Raw genomic sequence first — 20,767 nt, 5'->3', positions numbered from 1 at the left:
TCACTAACTTTGTTTGTGCTACTTGGCTCCTGTTTAGTAAAATAGTTCAGTAAAGTCTGTCTTTAGACTTTGTTTCTAAATGTATTGTCTTCAACTGCCGATCCTGTTACTGTGCTCAAGAATAAATGTTCTCAAATAAATGGATTTTGAAGTAGTGCTATAGGAGGAAACTAGTGTCACGGTTTCAGCACAGTGGCTCTAGGAGTCTGTGGCATGGACTAAGAATGATGGCGGACTATAAAACACCTTCATCCTTCAGAAGCAGTTGCTTTGCTGGTGGACAAGCTAAACACCTTTTACGCTCATTTCAAGGCTGCAGCCCACAGCACTAATGATGCTAGCAGTGCTATTAGCACTACAAGAAGCATGCATACAGAGAGTGCCAGAGCGGAAAACACATTTATTATCTAGGGGCAAGGAATTCAGGACTTTTGCCCAGTAGCCATGTCCTCCGTTGTGATGAAGTGTTTTGAGAGACTGGTCAGAGACTTCACTTCTTCACAGACATCACTACTTCACTACCTGACACCTGGACCCACTGAAGTTTGCGTACCATCCTAACCACTCTACTGAGCACACCATTGCACACCTCCATCATACAGCTATGAGCCACCTAGACAGCAAAAAGGGGAATTATGTTAACATGCTGTTTGTATACTACAGTTCAGCCTCCATACTCACCTCTAAGTCCTGGGACTTAGCCCGACCCTGTGTCAATGGATCTTAAACTTCCTGATAGACAGACCACAAGCAGTACAGTTGGGCAACCATGTCTCATCCTCCTTCACCATTAGCACTGGAACCCATCGGGTTATGTTCTGAGACCCCTCGGTACTCACTGTACACATATGATTGTATGGCGTACAGTCTCCTCCTGAATGTAAGCAAGATAAAGGAGTTGATAGTGGACTTTGACACAAAGCAGGAAAGAAACTGCTAGCCACTCATGATCAATGGGAGCACAGTGCAGAGAGTGGACAAGTTCTAGTACCTAGGTGTTCACATCTTGCAAGACCTGTCATGTTTCTGTTTCAGCAACACTGTGGTGAAGAAGGCCTGGCATTGTCTCTACCACCTCAGACACTTAAAGGACTTTAAACTGCCCACTCAGGTACTAAGGACTTTCATAGCCTGGTTTGGGAACAGCACCAAGCAGGACCGACAAGCTCTCCAGAGAGTGGTGAGATCAGCTGTGCATACTATCCACACTGAGCCAAAAATATATAACATTCGATATTCATATAAATTCCATTCATACCACATCACTGTACTATATATAGAACCAATCACTGCATTTGGATACTACTTGTTCTATATTTTTATCTATTTACTTTTCTGTTGCAATATTAAACCATATTTTCCTATATGCCCTATATATTCTATTTTATTGTATCTTATTTGTATCTAGTTTTTTTTTTTTTTTTTACCTTAGTGTTAATTCCATTTTTAGAATTTTTTTTTTTCCTGACTCTATTTTCATATCAAGCACAGTGTAAAAGCATTTACCTACATACTGTACCGTGTATAAAGGTCTATGTGACGACAATTTCCACAATACTTTAATATACGTAGGGAAGGGATATGCTTGGTGGCCAACTTAAGTAAGTAATGGAACAGATGCACAAGTGGCTTTTCACCTCCCTTCGGGTGAGCAGTTGTCCACAGACAGGGTCCCTGGTCCAATCATGAAAGATTCAACACAAAGATGAGTGTTTTTACGAGAAATTACAAAGTATGTTGAAGTATTTTTACCAAAGTATATTTATCAATTCATCTTCCAAAGTAAAAAAAAAAAAGGAATATGAAGAATATGGGGATGGTAACTTTCAACTGCAGATGATAGAAGCTCCAGGGGAAAAACATCCTGGTTTTCAGACTGTAAACAGATCAAAGTGTCACAGCTCATGCCATGGCCCATGTTTGTAGTCCTGTGGATAATGTGACTGGGTTCAAAACACAACTGTTGCAATTTGTCCAAGAATATAGACCATCAATTGACTGATGGTAATAGTGCTGAAATAAGACTTTCATAAGGTTCCAGTGTTGTTTATCAGTCAGAATGACTCTACAACTGACTATAGAAATAGAAAAGAAAGAATCGGGAATGTGGTGACAATGCTTAGTTCCGACAGTCATTCTACAACTTGCAAAGCTTGCAAAAAGACACAATCAGTGCCACAAGGAACAACATGAGAAGTACACTCATCAAAAAAAGTTAGAAAATGACCACTTGGAATGAGTGAGTGCCTCCCAGCTTAAAAACAAAAGGCCATGACAATTTTCCCAAACAGATTGAGAGCAGGAGACAAGGGAGTGAACGCCAGTCATAGACCAGCCTGCACAACAATCACAATACAACACCGGGTGACTCATAATCTCCAATTGCTTGTGAGACAGGTATGTCTGCTATTAAACACATAGGGGCTAAAATTAATGCACATAAAGCAGATGGTCCATCCCTTACCATGTATGATAAAAGTGAACCAGAGTATAGAAAATTGCCTCAAGTAACATTAGTGATAACTGGACAGTCCATCACATTTTTGGTAGATTCAGGAGCAACACTGTCTTTTTAAAAATCATCAGCTTTATTTAAAGCCCTCATATAATTGTGTTAGGACTTACAGAAAATTGGCTGCTGGTGAAATTACTATCATAGAATCCTACACCATGCCACCGACATGCACCTTAGATGATTCCACGGTTAAACACGTTTTTGTTGTCAGAAAATTTTCCTGTTAATTTAAGGGGTAGAAAACTGCCATTTTGGTATTGTATGTTTATGAATGGTCCCTGCTGCCATACCACATTGTACATCATAGTGTAGAAGCCACTAACTACATGACATTTAATTTTTTACACTGCACTGCATCAGTAGGGCAAGATAGGACTTTTGCAATAAAAATCCATTGAAAATAAAAAAGTTGACTTTCTTGTATATCCTTTGGACAACTGAGGCTGTTGCTGTCTGTCTTTATCTTTTTCACAAGGCAAGATTTTTAGGGAGGTAACTCCATGCATCACTGGCAAAGCTAGCATTTGAGAATCAAAGGATCTAGGGCCACGGTTCAGCTGAAAAGAATATCTCTACCCCTAAAGAGGATGGTGGAGTTGTGGTGAAAACACAGTTAAATTATTCCTAGGTGGGGAATTCCAGGAGCTATCATCAGTGACAACAAGCCAGCATTTGTAAACCAAGCTTTGTAGTAAGTGTCAGTTTATCTTGGGTTTGATATATGTCATTTCACCCACAGAGTCAAGGCATCTTGTTAGGGTGAATGCCCTCTGCCTTCTACAGCTGCATGTGAAGACGCCATGGTGAGATACTGTGCCACTTTGTCTAAAATCTGTCAGCATTACATTCAAAAGTTAAAGATGCTGTGTCATCTGCATCCACAGTTGCTCTGTATACAGGGGTTGGACAATGAAACTGAAACACTGGCCAATTTAGTGTTGGAGGTTTCATGGCTAAATTTGACCAGCCTGGTGGCCAATCTTCATTGATTGCACATTCCACCAGTAAGAGCAGAGTGTGAAGGTTTAATTAGCAGAGTAATAGCACAGTTTTGCTTAAAATATTGCAATGCACACATTATGGGTGACATATCAGAGTTCAAAAGAGGACAAATTGTTGGTGCATGTCTCACTGGCGCATCTGTGACTAAGACAGCAAGTCTTTGTGATGTATCAAGAGCCACGGTATCCAGGGTAATGTCAGCATACCACCAAGAAGGACGAACCACATCCAACAGGAGTAACTGTGGACGCAAGAGGAAGCTGTCTGAAAGGGATGTCCGGGTGCTAACCCGGATTGTATCCAAAAAACATAAAACCACAGCTGCCCAACTCACTGCAGAATTAAATGTGCACCTCAACTCTCCTGTTTCCACCAAAACTGTCTGTCAGGAGCTCCATAGGGTCAATGTACATGGCTGGGCTGCTATAGCCAAACCTTTGGTCACTCGTGCCAATGCCAAACGTCGGTTTCAATGGTGCCAGCAGCGAAAATCTTGGGCTGTGGACAATGTGAAACATGTATTGTTCTCTGATGAGTCCACCTTCACTGTCTTTCCCACATCCAGGAGAGTTACGGTGTGGAGAAGCCCCAAAGAAGCGTACCACCCAGACTGTTGCATGCCCAGAGTGAAGCATGGGGGTGGATCAGTGATGGTTTGGGCTGCAATATCATGGCATTCCCTAGGCCCAATACTTGTGCTAGATGGGTGCGTCACTGCCAAGGAGTACCGAACCATTCTGGAGGACCATGTGCACCCAATGGTTCAAACATTGTATCCTGAAGGCGGTGCCATGTATCAGGATGATAATGCACCAATACACACAGCAAGACTGGTGACAGAGTGGTTTGATGAACATGAAAGTGAAGTTGAACATCTCCCATGGCCTGCACAGTCACCAGATCTAAATATTATTGAGCCACTTTGGGGTGTTTTGGAGGAGCGAGTCAGGAAATGTTTTCCTGCACCAGCATCACGTAGTGACCTGGCCACTATTCTGCAAGAAGAATGGCTCAAAATCCCTCTGGCCACTGTGCAGGACTTGTATCTGTCATTCCCAAGATGAATTGATGCTGTACTGGCCACAAAAGGAGGCCCTACACCATACTAATGAATTATTGTGGTCTAAAACCAGGCGTTTCAGTTTCATTGTCCAACCCCTGTACCTGCAGGGACTGGGTCCACATCAAAAATAACAGCAGGCCCAGTTCTTGCCAACCATAGAAGGGTGGGCAGACAGAGATCCCAGGTGGGCAATTTTTGGGGGTCGGGTTAAAAAAGTTAAACGAAGGGTTATTTTCAATGTTCAGAATGGCTAATGACTGGACTAAGCAGCACAAATTCAGGCAATACTATAATCTTTGTAAAGTTGGAGTGAAGTTTGGGCCAACTAAAAATTAAATATTCAAGTAATATTTTGAAGAAAGAAATTAAGTAAACGTTAAAAAAAAACCATGGAGAGAGAGAGATAAATAGATAGATTCATTTTTTTTCTTTTCAGTGGTATGTTAGCACCACAAACTATTACTACTAAGTGTATGTGTTTAAAGTGTTTTGTTCATTTTGAAGGAATACTGATTCAGCATACACTATACATACATCATCTACTCATCTACAGCATCAGTCTCCTGTTTTTGTCTAGCAAATGCCCTAACAAATTCATCCATATCTAAGCTGCTAGTGATAGACTTCTCATGGGTCAAAATCACTAAGTGGCTCTTTTGCGAGTGTAACATACAGCGACGAAAGGGTGTCAGAACCTGTGAAGGAGTTGAGAAGGAACTCTTACATGATGCTGAAGACACACTAATGACAAGGGCAGTTACATACAATTTATCTAGCTCTGGAAAGGCTTCTTTGTAGTTTTGCAGGTGTTTGCATAAAGTTGACAGGTCTGTTTCACAAGAAAATGTTTTGGCAAGCATAGGCTTGGCAACAAGAATTTCATTTTCCAGACTTACACTATCTGCAGTACCAGCAAGCAAATGCAGAGGGCTCAACAATGTGGCATCTAGAAATGCACTAGACGTAGGCACAAGACAAGATGCTGTTTTCATCAAGTCAACATTTTTTGTGGAAAATCTGTTTTCCATTTCAGTGATGGCCCTGTCGAGAATGGAAAGCAAGGCTCTCTTTAGAGACTGGCTGGGCAGTATTGCAGATTTTTCACAATCAGTATGGCCCACTGTGGACAACACAACACTGTCATCTAGATTTTTATTCAGCGTTCTTCTTCTCTTAATAGGGTGTACATCATCATATGTCCGAAACTCATCTCTACGAATGGCCTTTAGGGTCCCCAAGGATGCACTGGCAATCTCACCAGCTTTACACACATCCACTGTTTGAGACTGGAGAATAGCATTAGCTGGTTTTAGGACTCCAAGCACCCGAACTAGAAATGTCTTTTGATTTGGATTAAAAGGCCTGCTGCTTCAGTGCTCAGGTCAGTGGTGGCAAAATCATCCTCTGCAATGTTTGAGAGAATACTGAGAAGCACATCTTCATTTTCAGTAATGCACTTTGTGACTTCATAATGGCTTGTCCATAGAATTTCAAGCAATCGTTTAAGACAAGGAGCATCATACTTCTCAGCCACATAGTGGTGACGGAAAAAGTTATATAGGGAATTGGCAAAGTCAAAAAACTTTTTCCCACATGGATCACACTGGATGGCATGCACAACTGCTAAATGTAGCTGGTGGTTATAACAATGAATGTAAGGAATATACTGACCAAGCTTGTTCTGCAGCAGGGCTTGCACACCGCCTCGTACCCCATTCATCACTGAGGCACCATCATAGCACTGACTAACTATGCTGTCAGCACAGTAACCAGCTCAATAATTGTGTGGATTGTATTCAGCATCCAGTTGGTGCAAGTCAAGCAACCCAATCAAATGCTCCTCAGGCAAGGAATTGCACACAAACCTTATAATTACTGACAAATTTTCCACATTACACTTGTCACATGTCCCATCACTTTTGAGGCAAAACCCTGCTGAGTCAGCATCAGTGTATCTGTGCTTAATCTATGAACGAACCATATCCGCAAGTGTTTCAGTGATTTCATTCTGAATGTCCTTAGAATTATACTTTGCATGTTTTGGTATACCATTCACTATATCAGCCAGAAATGCATCCTTTTCTAAAGTGTATTCAAACAAATTAAGAAAGAGGCCTGCAGATGTATCATTGAAGTGGTTTTTGTTGTTCCACGCAGTACTTGCTCATTAACACAGAGAAATTTAACCACATCTCCAATGCTTTTGACATAATACCTGTTTTTTTCCAGCAGTGTTTTGCCCACTAGCATGCAGTCTATAGTTTCCCCAGGTGCCTCCCTACATTTTAATTCTGACCATGTAGCCATAGACTGTACATGACATTGACTGGATACATGCTTTTCCAAACCCCTGTCGCGTTCCAGTGCTGCTTTCCAATTTGTGTAACCATGCGAGGTAAAAAAACACTAAATCTCTCTCACTAGTGACACCGAATTTGTGACAGGGGAAACAAAAGCATGTGTCCTGCAATACACTGTATTCCAGCCATCATCGTGAGCGGTACCATCCAGCATTAATGACCGTGATATGGACCCAAATGCTCGTTTAGGGTAGCTGCTTAATAATGGCTGGGATGGTGTGTGCAAGTTAAGGTCCATTGTTTCGCTTCCACCAGCAGCATGATTTTGGGGGACTGCGGTGGAGGGAGTCAGAATTTTTTCTGACATGGGAGCTGGGGATGATGGATTTTTTGAAGCAACAGAGGGCACACTGTTGCTGGAGCCACTAACAGGCTTTTTTAAAGGAACCAAAAATCGATGCATTGCATTTGGAAGCAAATACTTTCACACTTTATGAATTGCGTGTCAGCTTCTCCGTAATCCTTGACAGACCGGCAAGCCGCCTCGCCTTGCGAGTGTAGACCGCGCCGTTACTTACAGCCAATCAAAAACGGGAAACTGTTTGGTTTTGCGTTGTGATTGGTCGGGGCTTTCTACACCCCTTCTTCAAACTTTTCAACACACAGCCCACCTCAGACTGCTTTTATCAAATCACAAATCATACAAAATAAAAATAAAAATGTATTTGTATACCTGTCTTTACCAAATTTTGATTGGGTGGGCAAGACAGATGTTTGGGTGGTCTTAGCCTGCCCATGCCTAGAGCCAGCCCTGGATAACAGGAGTTGCCACTGGAAGCAAAGGCGGTTCGAGGGCCCAATCCAGGTTCTGCTGCAAGAAGGTTCCGTAGATCTGCACTGACACAACATGCGAAGGGGGTGATACAGCACCCTCCTCCAGCAGTAACATACTAAGCTCCAACTAAGTGACATACAGAGTGAGCCAAATGCATCTTTATCCGTGCCATAACTTAACACCTTACTCATTCAGTGCAGCCAGGGACAGAAGGGAGAAATGCATTTTGAGTTTTTCCCCACTCTTATAGCTTTTCAAGCTACAAAAAGGCTGCACTGGGCAAATGTGTGAAAGGAGGTAAAATCACAGCCAGACCAACAACACCCCGGGCACACATTCCAAAGTCTGGAGAAATTTGTCAAAATGTGAACTGAATCAGACCTAACAAGCCTGTACTTTGACAACTTGTTTTCTTTTACATTTGGTGGTTTTGTAACCCGTCTTCTGTCTGAAGTGATATCCATGAGACATGACAGAAACTGCTAGCTCACTCTGGTGTCCAAGACAAATATCATGACAGTAGTCAAAGATCTTTACTATACAAATAACAGTCACTTTTGAAACTCGAGGTAGCAAAAGCTATCACTGAGATAAAATGTAAGAATTCCTCTCTAGTTTGACTAATTAGTTTATCTGATTTGATCATTTGTTTAGTTTGTCCACACTTTTGTGTGCATGTACAGCTCGCTGGTATGCTGCTTAAATATACTGGTTGTATGCCTGAAAGGGTATCAGTGGGTGCACCTCTATTGTCATGGTAACAGACAACAATGCAGACGTATCTGTTCATTCACAAGTTAGTATTACTGTAATAACAAAACAGTATACCATCAAGCTAAGTGAAATGTATACAAATCAGATAGAATAATGAGTAATCAGTTAGGAAGAGAGATGCACAGCACCACAAGTAACTACGCTTAATCTTTGTCTTACTTTTCCTATGTGGGTAGTTGAAAAGGGGGGTTGGGGGATGGACCTGTGAAACATATTATGTGAAATTAATAAAAAATATTCAATAAATCCAAATATTGCATTAAGGTCACACATTATTTGTTGTCTATCACGCACAGTTTTTTGTGCTGGAAGGTAATGCCAGCCTTTCCCCCAGCTACTGCTCCAAGTTTATCCCACACCTGTGGGAAGCTCTGTATTAGGACACTATATCCTATATTCAGCAAGACACTCACTCACTTAGACACACACACACACACACACAATATGAGAGAGTAAAGGTTTGCTCACTGCCAACTGTGAAGTTGATACAGGTCAGCAGGTTTCAAAATTAGTGTGACAGAGACTAGCTTTCTTATAAGCTAATGTGATGTCCCCACAGCAAAATAACAGATTTTTTTCATATTCTGAATATGAAATGTATTCTGCCAAACCCCACATTACTGGCTACCAGCACCTAATACCAAGCGACTTCCTTTAACAGTGGGAACTTGACGTATCTATTTAAAAAGTGAACATGACCACCCCTCTATGCCAGCCCAACAAAATTAAAAGGTGACATATTTATACATTGAGCAATTGAGGGTTAAGGGCCTTGCTTAAGGGCCCAGCAGTGGCAGCTTGGTGGTCATGGGAATATATACTATGGAAAAAAAAAAGAAATACTCAAATACTGATTTCTTAATTTTATTTAGCCAAAGCATGAACATAATTTGTTTACAAATTATTTGAGTTATTAAAGATCTGCAAATACTGCATGATCTTGGGTTATTTTGATGTGTTGTCATTTCCTTTGAATATACACTCTAAATAACAATAGTTATATTTTGAATTTAGGAGAAATATTGTCAGCAGTTCACAAAAAATGAAACAAAAAAGTTCATATCACCAATACCTGCACCTGTAAGAAAAAACAAACTCATTATTTTGCAGTGGTCTCTTGTTTTTTTTTTCCAGAGCTGTGTATATATATATATATATATATATATATATATATATATATATATATATATATATATATATATATATATATATATAAATATACATACACACACATATATATATATATATATATATATATATACACACACTATATTGCCAAAAGTATTCGCTCACCCATCCAAATAATCAGAATCAGGTGTTCCAATCACTTCCATGGCCACAGGTGTATAAAATCAAGCACCTAGGCATGCAGACTGTTTTTACAAACATTTGTGAAAGAATGGGTCGCTCTCAGGAGCTCAGTGAATTCCAGCGTGGAACTGTGATAGGATGCCACCTGTGCACCAAATCCAGTCGTGAAATTTCCTCGCTCCTAAATATTCCACAGTCAACTGTCAGCTGTATTATAAGAAAGTGGAAGTGTTTGGGAACGACAGCAACTCAGCCACGAAGTGGTAGGCCACGTAAACTGACGGAGCGGGGTCAGCGGATGCTGAGGCGCATAGTGCGAAGAGATCGCCAACTTTCTGCAGAGTCAATCGCTACAGACCTCCAAACTTCATGTGGCCTTCAGATTAGCTCAAGAACAGTGCGCAGAGAGCTTCATGGAATGGGTTTCCATGGCCGAGCGGCTGCATCCAAGCCATACATCACCAAGTGCAATGCAAAGCGTCGGATGCAGTGGTGTAAAGCACGCCGCCACTGGACTCTAGAGCAGTGGAGACGCGTTCTCTGGAGTGACGAATCGCGCTTCTCCATCTGGCAATCTGATGGACGAGTCTGAGTTTGGCGGTTGCCAGGAGAACAGTACTTGTCTGACTGCATTGTGCCAAGTGTAAAGTTTGGTGGAGGGGGGATTATGGTGTGGGGTTGTTTTTCAGGAGCTGGGCTTGGCCCCTTAGTTCCAGTGAAAGGAACTCTGAATGCTTCAGCATACAAAGACATTTTGGACAATTCCATGCTCCCAACTTTGTGGGAACAGTTTGGAGCTGGCCCCTTCCTCTTCCAACATGACTGTGCACCAATGCACAAAGCAAGGTCCATAAAGACATGGATGACAGAGGCTGGTGTGGATGAACTTGACTGGCCTGCACAGAGTCCTGACCTCAACCCGATAGAACACCTTTGGGATGAATTAGAGCGGAGACTGAGAGCCAGGCCTTCTCGTCCAACATCAGTGTGTGACCTCACAAATGCGCTTCTGGAAGAATGGTCAAAAAATCCCATAAACACACTCCTAAACCTTGTGGACAGCCTTCCCAGAAGAGTTGAAGCTGTTATAGCTGCAAAGGGTGGACCGACGTCATATTGAACCCTATGGATTAGGAATGGGATGTCACTTAAGTTCATATGCGAGTCAAGGCAGGTGAGCGAATACTTTTGGCAATATAGTGTATATATAAAAATACACTTTTTAATCAGAGTATACCATCAAGTCAATTAAACTCCTGGGTTATTGATCTGGTCAGTTCAGCTCCAATCCTAAACAAACACACCTGAACAAGCTAATCAACGTCTTCAGGATCACTAAGGCTCCAGACAGGGCTGGAGCTGAAATCTGAGGGCTGCAGCTCTCTAGGACCGAACTTGCCTACCCCTGGTTTAGTGTCACCCAAATGAGGATGGGTTCCCTTCTGAGCCTGGTTCCTCTAAAGGTTTCTTCCTCATATCATTACAGGGAGTTTGTCCTTGCCACCATCACCACAGGCTTGCTCATTTGGGATAAAATAAAATAGTTTAATAATTTAATTTAATAATTTATTCTTATTTCTAGTTATTTAGTTATATATTTTCCTCTCCCCTTTCTCCGTTTCTCTTCTTTTGTCTTCTTTGTTGCTTTGAGACAATGTTCATTGTAAAAGGCACTATACAAAATAAATTGAATTAAATAGTTTTGCATTTGGCTAGAGTCAGTGTCACTACTGGTAGCATAAAGTGATACCTGGACCCGTGCCATTGCCAAAAAGTTTGCTGTGTCTCACAGCACAGTCTCAAGAGCATGGAGGATATTCTAGGAGACAGCCCTGTGCCCCTGTGCTCACTGCCCGGGACCGTGAAGCTCTACTGGCATCTGCCGTTAAACATGAGAATTGGCAAATCCATCACTGGGGCCCTGTGCTTTTCACAAATGAGAGCAGGTTCACCCCGAGCCCATGTGATAGATGTGAAAGGGTCTGGAGAAGCCATGGAGAACATTATGCTGCCTGTAACATTGATCAGCATGACCAGTTTGGTGGTGGGTCAGTGATGGTCTGGGAAAGCATATTCATGGAGGAACACACAGACCTCTTCAGGCTAGACAATGGCAGCCTGACTGCCATTTGGTATAGGGATGAAATCCTTGGACCCATCGTCAGACCCTACGCTGGTGCAGTGGATCCTGGGTTCCTCTTGGTGCATGACAATGCCCAGGCTCATGTGGCATAAGTATGCAGGCAGTTTCTGGAGGATGCTCGCCTGACCTAAATCCAATAGGACACCTCTAGGACATGAGGTTGAACCTCACACTGTCCAGGAGCTCAGTGATGCCCTGGTCCAGATCTGGGAGGAAATACACCATCCGTCGTCTCATTAGGCGCACGTCCTAACATTGTCAGGCATGCATAAAATCGCATGGGGGCCATACAAACAACTGAGTACCATTTCAGGGTGTCTTTGAATTCAGCCCTCTGTAGGTTGATCATTTTGATTTCCATCAAACGATGTGACATCCTTTCGTTCCTAATACAATACCCAGTCCATATCAGTATAGATACACCGATCAGCCATAACATTATTAACACCTGCCTAATATTGTGTTGGTCCCCTTTTGCTATCAAAACAGCCCTGAACTGTCAAGGCATGGATTCAACTAGATCCTTGAAGTTGTGCTGTGGTATCTTGCACCAAGATGTTAGCAGCAGATCCTGTAAGTCCTGTAAGATGCAAGGTGGGTTCTCCATAGATCAGACTTTGTCCAGCACATCCCACAGATGCTTGACTGAATTGAAATCTGGAGAATTTGAAGGCCAAGTCAACACCTTGTTGTGCTCATCAAACCATTCCTGAACCATTTTCATTTTGTGGCATGGTGCATTATCCTGAAAGAGGCCACAGCCATCAAGGAATACCGTTTCTATGAAAGGGTGTACATGATCAGCAACACTGCTTAGGCAAATGGTATGTGCCAAAGTAACATCCACATGGATGGCAGGACCTAAGGTTTCCCGGCAGAACACTACCAAAAGCATGACACTGCTTCCGCCGGCTTGCCTTCTGCCCATAGTGCATCCTGGTGCCATGTGTTCCCAAGTTCCCCATGTGCACACGCACCTGTATACACACACACACACCCCCACACACACACACAGTATCTCACAGAAGTGAGTACACCCCTCACATTTTTGTAAATATTTTATATCTTTTCATGTGACAACACTGAAGAAATGACACACTGCTACAATGTAAAGTAGTGAGTGTACAGCCTGTATAACAGTGTAAATTTGCTGTCCCCTCAAAATAACTCAACACACAGATATTAATGTCTAAACTGTTGGCAACAAAAGTGAGTACACCCGTAAGTGGAAATGTCCAAATTGGGCCCAAAGTGTCAATATTTTGTGTGGCCACCATTATTTTCAAGCACTGCCTTAACCCTCTTGGGCATGGAGTTCACCAATAGGATTTAGGTCTAAAGATATGCTTGGCCAGTCCATCACCTTTACCCTCAGCTTCTTTAGCAAGGCAGTGGTCGTCTTGGAGGGTCTTGGAAATCTTTTTATAGCCTAGGCCATCTTTATGTAGAGCAACAATTCTTTTTTTCAGGTCCTCAGAAAGTTATTTGCCATGAGGTGGCATGTTGAACTTCCAGTGACCAGTATGAGTGGTGTTATTGCTCTCACACTCTAATTTAACACACCTGCTCCCCATTCACACCTGAGACCTCGTAACACTAACGAGTCACATGCCAACGGTTTAGACATTAATGGCTGTGTGTTGAGTTATTTTGAGGGGACAGCAAATTTACACTGTTATACAGGCTGTACACTCACTACTGTACATTGTAGCAGAGTGTCATTTCTTCAGTGTTGTCACATGAAAAGATATAATAAAATATTTTCAAAAATGTGAGAAGTGTACTCACTTCTGTGAGATACTGTACACACATACACACATATATATATATATATATATATATATATATATATATATATATACACCAAATCAAGGCTGTTAAAAATTCATAAGTGTAATAATTTAAAGATTAACTCAAAGTGACAGTTATCAGTGAATATTTAAAGTCTGTTTATGATTTTTTTTTTTGGTTTATGTTCCAGTTTATGGCATTCTGTGTAAGTGAGCCTAAAGGGAGCAGACTGTACAGAAACAGAAACACCAAATACTGTACTGGTCATTTTAATGGTAAGTGAGATGATCTACACAAGATCAACACAGGGAGTGTTAACCCCATAAGAGGGTAGTATCAGAGCTTTTTCCTGAGGCTGACAATCTTTGAGCTCAGATACATATATATTTACTACCCTACTTGATGTCTGGGACAGACATAACAGTCTGCTCCCTTTAGGCTCACTTACACAGAATGCCATAAACTGGAACATAAACCAAAAACAAAATCATAAACAGACTTTAAATATTCACTGATAACTGTCACTTTGAGTTAATCTTTAAATTATTACACTTATGAATTTTTAACAGCCTTGATGACAAAATCAAGTTCATGCCAAATTATATATAGTTATCTGCCAAAAGATAAAAGTCATGTTGACTGTACTAAAAGAGAGCCATCAGAATCCTGTCATATCTGACCAGTAGCTATATGAGTCTTGCGCAACCGTGAAAAATTAAACACATTTAACAGCTTGTGATTTGAATTCAGAAGATTTTTTTTCATTGAATCTCCAAATAAAACTTATTTTTTAATGAAGGTTTAAATTAAACAAGAATTTTTAATAAAATGTGTTGTGAGCTTATTTCGAACAGGGGTAGGCTTAAAGGGTGCAAAAATGTACCCATTAAGCATAGCCAGACTTTATGAATTTAATGAATTAGATTTTAATTTAATATTGATTAATTAGATTTATATTTTATTAAAATTTTATTTTAACATAATGTTTCCAACTGAAATCAATGTCTTGCATTCTAAATATTTGTCTCAATGTAGATTTGATGAGCTTAATAGGTATGTTTACCCTAAGTGCTGTGGCTCAATCTTATACTCTAATTTTTATTCTAGTGTGAATACAAGAAAAAAGGCAAATAGAGGTCATATGCTTTTAAAAGAAGAAAAGGCAGGGGAAAGTGAGAAAAAAGTCTAGGAAAAACATGGAACAGGAGACATTCATATGCTGTAAATTTACTACAGAGATCAAGATAACCCCTAATAAAGAACCTGCATTGTTAGCTTAATCAGTACACTAGATACAGGATAGAAAGCTTGCCAGTAAGTTCAGTAAATCAAACATATATATATTATAATATAATAAACTAATTAATTCATCATTATTTTTCACTTCTTTTTTAAGTTATTCTTTTTGTTTACAGACCACAGTTGACCAATCTAGCACTAGAATGAACAATAAAAAGTCTTTATCTGGAGGTGTTTAGGGATTAACAGTCGTAACATTTTCCTAGCTATGCAGTTGACACAATTCCCTATAAAGCACTACTTCCAAATACAAATAATCAACAGAAATTCTTAGCTGTAATTTGCTAATGTATCAGAATTTGTAATTAACTTGAAATGCCGCAGTGTGAGTGTGTGTGTGTGTGTGTGTGTGTGTGTGTGTGTGTGTTCAGTCTTCTTTTCAGTAACACAGACCTACTCTGTTATTTTTAAAAAGCTACAGGGCGGGTGTTGGTACGGATAACATACGGATAAGGTCTTGCTGCAGAGTGGAGTCTCATGGAGTCTCCACCTGCCCCTTCCCCTAATGACACCACACGTAAACAAAGCCATAACTTCCACGACAGGACGAGACCAGTATTGTAAACTCCCGTTTTACACACTAAGCAAACATCCAGCAGTTCAGAATTAATCATTAACAGCTAGCAATTTAATGAAACAATATAACAATCTGTACGAACCAGTGAGGACTCACTCTTGTCCAGGCTTGCTTTACAGCGCATTATTCAAAGCCGATGAGAGATAAAATCTGAATTCCGTGTTTGCTGTTCGGATATGAAAGCCAGGCACGTAACAAATATCCTTAAATGTGGCAGGAGAGAACAGGTTTCCCTACGGTTAACTGAGCTAAATGTCGAATGCAGTTTAGAGCACGTTGCAAACATATGTGTGGCGAGTAACTGACACGCTGCACTGCCCCTCCCCTTACACAAAAGACAAGGAACGTAGGTGACAGGGAGAAGGGTGGAAGGGCGGAAAACACAGGGAAAGATTGCTTTACACACACACACACATACATACACACACACACACACACACATATACATATATATATATATATATATATATATATATATATATATATATATATATATATAAGGGATACTTTAAGGATTTACATTGAGAAGACCAGGGGGGTATTCCACGATAGGAGGTACCTCGATAAGCTTTATTTCAACATGCTCGGCTAAATTCCGTCACTTTCGGTTCCACAAAAGCTAATCTTAAAAATAGCCGAGTTACTGTGGGAAAATATGCTTTATGAAAACCGTATCCGTGTCTAGTTCATTTTGAGTTTAGCTAATTCTATTGGCTAACCCTTGTGCTTTCATAGTCCTGTCGGGCGGAAACAATATTCCGCAATTGTTCCGCCGTTAGCTGTTGATCTGATTAACATTCTGTATTTTTTTTTCTACAGCAGTAATAATGTTTAGTAAAATCTTCAGTATGCTTTAAGTTCAAAACTTAGCTTCTCTATTAAAAAGTAACTATAATCTAATCTCAACTAAAAATAAGTCTAAAAATTAGTCAAATTAAGTAAAAGTCATAGTAAATAGTATAATAATAATAATAATAATAATAATAATAACGGAGAAGATTGTTAAAATATGCTTTATGCAGGTGTGTATAATATTATATGTTAATAATAATAATAATAATAATAATACAGTCAGTAACATTTTCTTACTTAATTCTTGCATTAGCATCATAACAAACAAAAAAAATAGTACTGGTAATTTCAGGTGACTCCCATTACTCAAATCATTTTATTCCATTCACCAAAATGATTAGATCTCCCCATGCCTCTGGGTTTACTCCAGCTGCTCAGGTTTAGAGGTTGCCCATGACCCAGTAGGATAAGCAATGGATGTACTGGATGGATAGGTGAATCCTCTGTTATACAACTTTGTTATAGTATAATTGTACTTTTTACTTGGGGAAGTTCATTCAACCACCTATGTGCCAGAACACACACACTATATTGCCAAAAGTATTCGCTCACCCATCCAAATAATCAGAATCAGGTGTTCCAATCACCTCCATGGCCACAGGTGTATAAAATCAAGCACCTAGGCATGCAGACTGTTTTTACAAACATTTGTGAAAGAATGGGTCGCTCTCAGGAGCTCAGTGAATTCCAGCGTGGAACTGTGATAGGATGCCACCTGTGCAACAAATCCAGTCGTGAAATTTCCTCGCTCCTAAATATTCCACAGTCAACTGTCAGCTGTATTATAAGAACGTGGAAGTGTTTGGGAACGACAGCAACTCAGCCACGAAGTAGTAGGCCATGTAAACTGACGGAGCGGGGTCAGTGGATGCTGAGGCGCATAGTGCGAAGAGGTCGCCAACTTTCTGCAGAGTCAATCACTACAGACCTCCAAACTCCATGTGGCCTTCAGATTAGCTCAAGAACAGTGCGCAGAGAGCTTCATGGAATGGGTTTCCATGGCCGAGCAGCTGCATCCAAGCCATACATCACCAAGTGCAATGCAAAGCGTCGGATGCAGTGGTGTAAAGCACGCCGCCACTGGACTCTAGAGCAGTGGAGACGCGTCCTCTGGAGTGACGAATCGCGCTTCTCCATCTGGCAATCTGATGGACGAGTCTGGGTTTGGTGGTTGCCAGGAGAACGGTACTTGTCTGACTGCATTGTGCCAAGTGTAAAGTTTGGTGGAGGGGGGATTATGGTGTGGGGTTGTTTTTCAGGAGCTGGGCTTGGCCCCTTAGTTCCAGTGAAAGGAACTCTGAATGCTTCAGCATACCAAGACATTTTGGACAATTCCATGCTCCCAACTTTGTGGGAACGGTTTGGAGCTGGCCCCTTCCTCTTCCAACATGACTGTGCACCAGTGCACAAAGCAAGGTCCATAAAGACATGGATGACAGAGGCTGGTGTGGATGAACTTGACTGGCCTGCACAGAGTCCTGACCTCAACCCGATAGAAAACCTTTGGGATGAATTAGAGCAGAGACTGAGAGCCGGGCCTTCTTGTCCAACATCAGTGTGTAACCTCACAAATGCGCTTCTGGAAGAATGGTCAAAAATTCCCATAAACACACTCCTAAACCTTGTGGACAGCCTTCCCAGAAGAGTTGAAGCTGTTATAGCTGCAAAGGGTGGACTGACGTCACATTGAACCCTATGGATTAGGAATGGGATGTCACTTAAGTTCATATGCGAGTCAAGGCAGGTGAGCGAATACTTTTGGCAACATAGTGTATGTCTTAATGCATACATTTCTTGTACCCTGACAGATACGTTATGCTGATAACAATATTAGCCACTTGGAATCATTCATTTTCCCAGTTCTGTCTGAATGATACTAGCCAAACAGCTACACTACAATCATAGTAAGTGAGATCTAGGAAAGAAACCTACTGAATGTTTAATGCAGGAAGAAGTAAAGTACATCAGGATTTATAAAATAAGACATAGGTAGTTTATGGCACAATTACTGTGATTTTATCTTGTTAAATTAAAACCAAAATTAATTTACATCATTTACATCACAGCCCACATCTAAGATGTTTCTGAATTGTATTAAAAGTGAGTAGGACTTATATCAAATGTAGCAGAAAAGCCATTAATTTGAAGCAGCATTTAAATGGGGGAGATTTTTGTGGAGATGCTCTGGGTCTCAGAATCCATCTCTCTAGGAATGCTTATATATAACATATGCATGGCATACTAGCAACAGCTACTATTTTTCCATATGGATTGGCCATTTAAGTATTATACTGCCTCCTATTCACACTGTAAATGTCAACCACGACTCTGAAGACATTAGATGCTAGTCCACAGGCTTTAGAAAGGGTGAAACTGAAATAAAAACAATCTTACATTAACAATGCATGTTGTGCTCTTTTCCTTCAATAAACAAATTACAACTGAGATTGCTGTGCTTAGATGTGAAGCTTATATAACTGTGTAGTGTGACAGTTAACATTAAATTTTTACAAGTGTTACAAATAACCAAATCTTAGTCTCCATATACGTATATAAATCAATTAACCAATAAAAAATACAATACAGGTAGGATGTCGACAGATAGCTAGAGATTGTAACCAAAGCAGCCATATGGTCATCTAGTCTGTATAAGCCTACTTCCTGTGACATCACTACAAAGAAAAACAGCCACTGAGAGGCACTGAATACACTCAGACAAACAGTATTAAATAATGTTGCAACTGTAACAGCACAGGTATTTTTCCCTATTTGCTGAGAAAATTGCACAGAGTATTACCTAGATTTTTTTCTGCACAACTTAAAATAATCCCCCATTTGCCATTTCCTTTCTTGTATGTGCATTCAAAAATGGTACTGAAATGAAACCTGAAATAACAACCTGCATTTTAATTTACCTGAAAGCATGCAGTAAAAAAGGTGAAGGTATGTCCATCAAGGGTTCTTGAAATCTGTTGGAGACCTAGGTGAAAGGACAAAGTTATCAAAACCAGTGAGCATTGGACTGAAATGGGAAAACAGTGTGCAGAAGTCGGGAACTTTCTGCAGAATCAATAGCTACAGACCTCCAAACTTTGTGTGGCTTTAAGATTAGCTCAAGAACAGTGTGTAGAGAGCTTCATGAAATGGGTTTTCATTGCTGAGCAGCTGCATTCAAGCCTTACTTCACCAAGTGCAATGGAAAGCATCAAATGCAGTGGTTTAAAGCATGCTGCCACTGGACTCTAGAACAAAGGAGATGTGTTTTCTAGAGTGAGGAATCATGCTTCTCTGTCTGGCAATCCAATGGATGACTGAGTGTAAAGTTTGGTGGAGGGGGGATTATGGTGTGGGGTGAGCGAGTTTATTGTGGAGGAACTTGACTGGTCTCGACCTGATAGAACAACTTTGGGATGAATTAGAGCGGAGACTGCAAGCTAGGCTGTTACGGCCCAAGGTTGTGCCGGTGTTCTTTTCTCTTTCTATCTCTTCCTGCTCTCATCGCCTCTTAGGTTCCCCACCCCCTTGGAATCCCAGTCGTCAGCGGAGACATCTATCATCATTAACCTGTGTGACGTCACCGCGTTCGCTGCCAATCCCTGAGATCTGTGTCAGTTTAAGAGACGCCTGTGTGGAAGCTCACTCTCTCTCCTCTCTCTTGTTTTTCCTTGCTCTCTCCCTTGCCTACCTCACTTCACTTCACTCTGATCTACCGCCGGGAAAAGAGGATAGAAAGTTACTGGTAACTGATTGTGCTACACGTAGGAAAGTGATTTTGTATAGAGACACTAGAATAGGAGCAAGCGCCACTCCCTGTATGTTTTGTTTTGGGTTAGTTTTGGGTTAGAGTAGTTTAGATAGGGCGTGGAAACGCCGAAGACCTTTTCTTCTCCCTTTTATTTTCCTAGATAGGTTAGAGTATTTTGGCGAGTTAGTTTTGTTTTGTTATATTTCTTTCTTTCATTTGGCGCCGCTGTGGATCCTCTCATTTCCCTTCCGGTTGGAGGATAAATTATTGTAGACCTATCTATTCATGTTTTTTTGTTCTGACTCTGCCGTAAACAATAAAATAAACTCTTATTATCCTTGCAATACGGTGGTTCAGCTGTCAATTGCTACCAACCTCACTTAAATGTGTCACCACTTAAATGTCCTGGTACCCTTAGACCTACCATCTTGAGGTCGTAACATTTAATGGGGGGTCGTCCGGGATAATCAATTTCGTGATACCTGGAATGGTGATCATTTTGTGTATGTTGGTGGCAATTGACGTTGGTGCGTAAAGTGCGCGTGTACGCGGTAGGGATC

General features: G+C 40.9%; 1 protein-coding gene across 2 annotated transcripts in view; it reads right to left on the bottom strand.

Moving 5' to 3' along the window:
* The window catches only part of sema4ba (sema domain, immunoglobulin domain (Ig), transmembrane domain (TM) and short cytoplasmic domain, (semaphorin) 4Ba), a 150,119-nt gene extending 134,176 nt beyond the window's left edge, over window positions 1-15,943 (bottom strand). The window contains exon 1 of one of the 2 annotated variants that reach the window (XM_058388235.1): window positions 15,693-15,943. The gene's annotated coding sequence lies outside the window, so the exon portion shown is untranslated. The remainder of the gene's footprint in view (window positions 1-15,692) is intronic. The other variant, XM_058388236.1, reaches the window with a different exon arrangement.
* Between the last annotated feature and the right edge of the window lie 4,824 nt (window positions 15,944-20,767).

This window comes from Hemibagrus wyckioides, linkage group LG04 (genome assembly GCF_019097595.1).
Source record: "Hemibagrus wyckioides isolate EC202008001 linkage group LG04, SWU_Hwy_1.0, whole genome shotgun sequence".
Classification (NCBI taxonomy): Eukaryota; Metazoa; Chordata; class Actinopteri; order Siluriformes; family Bagridae; genus Hemibagrus; species Hemibagrus wyckioides.
The sequence above is the reverse complement of the archived record's forward strand: the minus strand, read 5'-3'. Positions and strand labels throughout refer to the sequence as shown.